Source organism: Scylla paramamosain, chromosome 48 (assembly GCF_035594125.1).
Source record: "Scylla paramamosain isolate STU-SP2022 chromosome 48, ASM3559412v1, whole genome shotgun sequence".
Lineage (NCBI taxonomy): Eukaryota > Metazoa > Arthropoda > Malacostraca > Decapoda > Portunidae > Scylla > Scylla paramamosain.
The window spans coordinates 7,911,482-7,918,981 of record NC_087198.1 but is presented as its reverse complement, the minus strand read 5'-3'; the positions used below and the strand labels follow the sequence as shown (position 1 = coordinate 7,918,981).

Genomic DNA, 7,500 nt, shown 5'->3' with positions numbered 1-7,500 from the left:
TTTCTGTTGTGGAAGATCGGGAGTAAAGCTGATGAAAACTGCGTCATCATCATCATCATCATCATCATCATCATCATCATCATAAAATAAGGAAAGCTTCTGAAAATATTATTGAAAGAATGCAACGTGTCGAGAGAGATGGAAATCATGGGAGACGCGCACAGTATTTCTAGTGACTGTAATTTCTGTTTCTCAAACTCGATATTTTTGTATCACCAGTTCTACGTTTTTGTGACAAGAACATGAAGGAGTGTGCGAACGATAAAGTTTCACAAAGCAAAGAACACTTTCGGCAGAAGCAAATTAAAGGAAGAAGAGAGTGAGTGGATGCGGGGCCACTTACCTCGGTGCAATGGTTGGCGCTGAGGTGACGCGTGGTGTGGTGACTGCCTCCTACAGATTTTACCCGGTTTACGTTCCAGGTGTGTCTGTGTGTGTGTGTGTGTGTGTGTGTGTGTGTGTGTGTGTGTGTGTGTGTGTGTGTGTGTGTGTGTGTGTGTGTGTGTGTGTGTGTGCGTGTCTGTGTGTGTGTGTGTGTGTGTGTGTGCGTAAACGTTAACTCAAATCGATGCATTTCCTCACGTCGCTTACACTCAAGAATTTGACATGTTAATAGAGACGTGTCCCTTTCATCCCTCGAGGAGTGACGCCCGCTTGCCTCCCTCTCCAGCACGGCATGCAAAGAAAACGAGAGTCTGTTCCCCCGCCTCCCCTGGGGCACCTGTTGCAGCCCTGCAGGATTACAGACTTGCAGACTGGAAAGTTCTGCATTAATTATACCGAATCTCGTAATCTCTTGGTAAATAGGAAACGGCGAGCAACAAGCGACCTTTCCTGGTTATTCATCACGATTCGAGATCATGATCTTAAATGTAACTTGTTTATCAAGGGACCTTATATTTACATGTGACAGAGTAATCAGGCGTGGAGGGAAGGGCGCCTGAAGTGTGTGGACAGTGTGAAGACCAGTGCCAAGAAATGCCGGGGTTTTGAAAGCCGGAGAAACTCGGTGATGGTAAACTGTTGACGGGAAAAGATTAATGGGAAACTTTTTGGTGGTGCAAGTCAGATGAAAAATCTTTAAAGGTGGAAAAAAAATATGGGATATTTCCGTGATGGAAGAAAGATAAGGAGTTTGTCGTGGCTGGTGACTGGCGGCTGGTCAGTGTTTGGTGTCTTCACTCCATGGAGAGAGTTCTGAAAGTTGATAGAATAAAGACACGTATAAAAAAAGCATAGAAGAATGAAAGCAACGTTAGTTAAAGAGTGGAAGGTTTTTCATCACATCACTGGTTCACTTCAGGCTGAAACACTAGCAAAGGCAAACAGTTACATCGAAAACAAACCACCAGCCAGGGACGCTCAGTGCAAATTCGATAACAGCCAATACCTGCCGTGAAATTACCTCGTGCCGCCGCCGCCCTTCACGCCACCACGCCTCAGGACGCACCATTATAATGTAAACAAAAAAAAAAAAAGCAAATATGAATCCAAAGGGCTTTCAGATATACAAGTGTACGGACAGTGTTCTGTGTTGACGGAGAAAGGCGTGGAGAGTGACGGTGGGGAGAATATTAGGTGTAGGATTTTTTTTTTTTTAAGCAACACTAGTTGCCTACGTATTGTATTGTATCTGCACATGTTGTCGTTGCTGTTATTGCTGCTGCTGATGATGATGATGATGATAGTTGATAATGATAATGTAATATTACTAAGGCTTCAGAGGCGGTGTTGCCTTTTTTGTTTTGGGGGGGGGGTTGGGTAGCGGATGCAGTAATGCAAACAGGTCTAGCAAACTGATGAATTGGCATTTACTTTGACAGAGTAGGTGTTGGTGGTGGTGGTTGTGGTGGTGGTGGTGGTGGCGGTGATGGCAGCAGCAACAATGATGGCCAAGGACAGAAAAAAAAGGTTGCAAATTTTTTTAGTGTGCGTCACCGCTCGATAGCTAATCACAAGGAGCCCTACAGGAGAACAAGAGGAAGGGAGAGAAGATGAATGAAGGAGAATCGAGGAGAAACAATAGGAAAGACTGGGAAGGGTTTAGCACTGTACCATAACAAGACTCAACACAGACGCCTTTGTTCGATACTGTTCAATCATTCACAATCTTAGACTGAAAAATAAATAAAAAGTAAACGCACCGAAGAAAATACACATTAAAAAAATAAAGATGAAGCACACTATCTGAAGACCTGTATTATAATTTATAACCGATATACTAAAAAAAAAAAAAAAAAATCAAAGGATAAAGTACATTGATATGCTTTATGGCTAAACACAACCAACTCCCTCTTTAAGTGTATCGCAGTGAGGGAGAGAGAGAGAGAGAGAGAGAGAGAGAGAGAGAGAGAGAGAGAGAGAGAGAGAGAGAGAGAGAGAGAGAGAGAGAGAGAGAGAGAGAGAGATACGGATTAACACTGAGCACAAGTGTCAAATTATCATCTTGGAGCAGGAAAGTGGTAATATCCTTGGAGAATCCCGTATGAGATGAGATGAGAGGGAAGAGTGGCAGCAGACCATGAAGCAGCGAATATTGACAAGTGGCATTAATAAACACACACGTCTTGCTCTGCTTTCCCCTTCGCTTGATCGCGTTTGGCTCAACACTCGGGTCTTCCTTGGCTGTCTTCCTGTTGTTCCGTAGGTGTCTCTAATGATGAGGAAGGAAGTACACGCTACGACAAACAATGATGGAAGTAGTAGTAGTAGTACCAGTAGTAGTAGTAGTAGTAGTAGTAGCAATGATAATAATAATAGTAATAGTCTGGCTATATTTAATTTATCTGACTATATACCAGGGCGCATCACACACTCTTAGGCCCTGCTGTAAACGAACAGTCTCGTAAACATATTAATAAAAATAATAATAATAATAATAATAATAATAATAATAATAATAATAATGATAATAATAATAATAATAATAATAATAATAATAATAATAATAATAATAATAATAATAAGAGTAAGATGATGAAAAACAAAAGTAATGACGATAATATTGACTTTTTTTCATCCGGAGGCATATACATCTTATAAGAAACAATTGACACACACAATAATTACAAAATATATTAACAATGGTAAAAGAAATCAATGTCATAGTAAAGTACAACTCAATGAAAAAAATACTAATAATGTTCTATATTAATATGAAAACCAATATTTTCAGAAGCACAGGTGCATTCTTATCAACCATCCTCTGGAAATTGTTAGAGATCATTCCCTTGCATTATATAATTACTCCACGTCCTTAATATATATATATATATATATATATATATATATATATATATATATATATATATATATATATATATATATATATATATATATATATATATATATATATATATATATATATATATATATATATATATATATATATATATATATATATATATATATATATATATATATATATATATATATATATATATATATATATATATATATATATATATATATATATATATATATATATATATATATATATATATATATATATATTGTTGCAGCTCCGTGAAAACACGATAACGGCCAATACCTGCCGGGGAATCATCCCCTTGTTGCGCCGCCGCCCGTGACGTCACCACGAAAAGATACACAGTGCGACAGACAACACTCGTCTAACCTGGAATGAGGCGGAGGGTGCGGCGAGGTGGTCAGCTGTGGCTGTGGCCGCCTTCAGCCCACCCGCCTGACTGCTCCTCTTTGTCACCGAGTCATGGGAAAGTCGAGGTGTTATATATAGTAAACGCCTCGCACCTGCGCCTCCTAAATGCTTAATCCTTTCACTGTCAGATCATTTTTCTTTTTATCATCTGCTACTTTATAGGCGCTCATTTGTGTACAGTGACTCATCCCCAACAGTTCTTTATTTACTTTATTCTTTTTAGTAATAGCTGCTGATTGCTTGGAGCTCGGAAACTGTTAGTAGAAGTGAATAGATTGACAGTGAACACGTAACACACAGTGTGTCAGTCTGTGTGTAAAGACGGCTCCCTAATTAATGAAGCAGATTCCCTGCCTGTATTTCTAACAAAAGTGCCAAAAGAAATGTTTCACGATACACCGTATCGTGAAACATTTCTGCCCGCATCCCGACTACTTTCAACAGGCTGTAAATGAAATTACACGAGTTTTAAGAGTGTTTCTATGGTTCTAGTTACAGTGGTAAGGTCTCTACAGCATCAACAGGAGAACCAGTCTTGAAAACCCGGGTAATTATTTCTGTGGCCTTTGGAAATAGTCTGGTGAGAGAGCAAAGCCTTTCAGAATACAGGCACATAACCTTGCTTCATGAAAAAATAAGTGCATTCATGATACCTAAGACTGCCTTGCTACATTCCCCCAGTGACTGTAATGTATCTTTTTTTTTTTTTCTTATCTCGTAGCATTAGTCTGTCTGTCATTGATGAAAACACCCGCACTACATGTATTACGTTATTTCATTAGTCTCAAGTCGCTATTTCAAGTCTATATAAGCCTCAATAAATACGAGAGCTGTGGTGGTGGTCTGCTTCCCATCTGCCAATCAGAGCGTTCTATTTTTCCGTTTTCTTTCGTATTCTTCGTAAAGCTCACGTATCCTTCATTTGTCATAACTTCTTGCCTCACAGTGTATTGGTAAGTGTCTTCTACTGGTAATAATAACCGTGATTCTATTATTTTGTATCATTACAAGTAGTATTGCGAGAGTGGCTCCGTTCTTAGTGACAATTACCTCAGCACAGCCTTCACCAATCAGCGCCAAGTATTCAAGTCACGTGATACTCTCTCCTCGCCGTCTCCTCAGCCATTCGCCCTGCGCCCGCTGACGTGACGAGTCCCCGGTTGTGTTACGGCGGTGAAGCAGTGTTTTGTCTGTCCCTGGTGGCCATGCTGTGGTGGACAGCGGTGTGGAGGGAGAGGTGGATGTGAGTATGGCCTGGTGGTGGATAGGGAGGAGTGGATAGTGGAAGAGAGATGTGGAGAGTAGGATGGTGGAAGGGGGAGGTGGAGGTGGCTATGGCGGACGTGACTGGGTTGAGGTGGTGGTTGTGGTGGTGTTTGGTATGGTTGGAATGGTTGTAGAGGGTGTTGCTAGTGATGGTGAACGTGACTGGCTTATGTTAAAGGTGGTTGTGGTTGTTGGGGATGGTGGTGGTTGTGTGACAGTGGTGGGTGCAGCGGACGCAACGGTGTTGTGGTTGTTGGGTGTGGTTGAGGATTGCCATGGTGGTGGTGGTGGAGGTGATAGGTGGCGGTGGTCGTAGTCGGAGCGGGCTAAGCGGTGGTGGTGGTGGTGTAAAAAGGTGTTTATCGGACGGAGTGGAAGTGGTGGTGGTGGCGGTGATACGATTATCAGGGATGAGAGAGAGAGAGAGAGAGAGAGAGAGAGAGAGAGAGAGAGAGAGAGAGAGAGTGTGTGTGTGTGTGTGTGTGTGTACTCCTATAATCAGCAAATTGCAGTCACTCGTTCGCTTGTTTCACCTCTCTGTTTCAGGCCTTCTCTCCCCTTCCCTTCCTCCCCGCTCCCTTCCTAACCTGCCCGCCACCCTCTCCCCGCTTTTTCCTGCCTGTCCTCCCCTGCTCCTCGTGTCCCAGGTGAGTGTTGCCTTATTTGAGTCAATGTATAATGGTTTTTATTTGAGATTGAAGCTCCACACGTAATGAAAGGTAGTAATCTGTGGTTTTGTATACTATTATTGGACTACTTATGTAAACTTACAATAGAAAATTAATTCTATTAGGAAATGTGTGCATATTTAAACAATTTCATCAATATAATGACCTGTGTGATGTGACGTCAGTGAGAGAGAGAGAGAGAGAGAGAGAGAGAGAGAGAGAGAGAGAGAGAGAGAGAGAGAGAGAGAGAGAGAGAGAGAGAGAGAGAGAGAGATTGACAGCAAATGAAGCAGTATTTTAAATTTCCTGGCTCTGATGATGAAAGTTATATGACTGAGGCTGTAGTTAAGTAAGTTGAGAAGCTGAGCAGATAAATACATGTATGAGTACACCACCTGTCTGTCTGTCCGTCTTTCAGTCAGTCAGTCAGTCTGTTGATGAAGGAATGGTGGAGAGACCAATATGTGTCTGTCTGTCCGTCTTTCAATCAATCAGTCAATCTGTTGTTGGATGACTTCTGGAGAGAGCAGTCTGTCTGTCTGTCCGTCTTTCAATCATACAGTCAGTCAGTGAGTCAGTTGATGGAGGAATGGTGGAGAGACCAATATGTGTCTGTCTGTCCGTCTTTCAATCACACAGTCAGTCAGTCAGTCTGTTGATGGATGACTGGTGGAGAGAGCAATCTGTCTGTCTGTCCGTCTTTCAGTCACACAGTCAGTCAGTCAGTCAGTCAGTCAGTTGATGGAGGACTGGTGGAGAGAGCAATCTGTGTCTGTCTGTCTACGTGATGCTTCCCTCCGCCGTTTCATTACGTAGACAAAATACATGAAAGGGAAATATTGGTTTTATGGACAGGTGTGGTGGTGGTGGTGGTGGTGGCGCCATTAGTAGTATTCAGGTGTCATACCTGTAACGTAATAAGGAATGAAGGCAGGACGTATGCGATGGCAGCTTGAAGGTAACAATTGGTGATGAAAGGTGGTGGTTGGTGGTGGTGGTGGTGGCAGGGGCTGTGAGGGCTGCCTGTTACCACCACCTTCACTATCCCAAGCGCACATCTCTCGCTGACCCTTCGCTCCCCCGTTCTTTCCCTGCCCTCAATTCATCACCCCCCCCATCTCTCTCTCTCTCTCTCTCTCTCTCTCTCTCTCTCTCTCTCTCTCTCTCTCTCTCTCTCTCTCTCTCTCTCTCTGTCTCTGGATTTAGCCGGCTATCCTCTCAGCCTCATCCTTCACGTACTGCTTCCCTCCCTCTCTCAACCATTCATCCTGACTCACTCCCATTGTTTCCTCAAGTCTCTCTCTCATCCCTCATTCATCCTTTTATTCTTATGCTTCCATCATTCACTCTTCCTCTCCTTCCTCACTCCTGTCTCTCTGATATTCACTCACCCTCAACCATCTCATCTACTTTCACCCCCATTCCTCCCTCATCCCTTCCCATATGGTTCTTTTCCCCTACATCCCCCCCCCTCTCTCTCTCTCTCTCTCTCTCTCTCTCTCTCTCTCTCTCTCTCTCTCTCTCTCTCTCTCTCTCTCTCTCTCTCTCTCTCTCTCTCTCTCTCTCTCTCTCTCTCTGCAGACGAGTGCAGTTGTGTTCTGAGTCAGTTTTTCTAATGTTTGTGAAGTGGTTGGCGTGGGTGGCAGGGGCGTGGAGGGCGTCACGCTGGTAGTGTAGAAAAGAAAGCGAGAGAAAAGTGATGCATCACTGGTGTTTAATACTTGAGTGAAGTACTGGCGTCGTAAAGACCATTTCTGTCCATTGTGATTTCTGAGTTTAAGTAATGAGGCTTTGTAATGGGTCGTTTATCATTTATTTTATTTTTCACGTGGACAAAAATTGTGCTTACTTTATATATATATATATATATATATATATATATATATA

At 42.4% G+C, this 7,500-nt stretch overlaps 1 long non-coding RNA gene across 7 annotated transcripts in view; it reads left to right on the top strand.

The window, feature by feature from the left end:
- The first annotated feature begins 4,784 nt into the window (after positions 1–4,784).
- The window catches only part of LOC135095341 (uncharacterized), a 12,821-nt gene continuing 10,105 nt past the window's right edge, over positions 4,785–7,500 (top strand). For 2 of the 7 annotated variants that reach the window (XR_010264313.1, XR_010264307.1), the window contains exon 1: positions 4,929–5,592. This is a non-coding gene — a long non-coding RNA (uncharacterized LOC135095341). The other 5 variants (XR_010264308.1, XR_010264311.1, XR_010264309.1 and 2 more) reach the window with 5 other exon arrangements.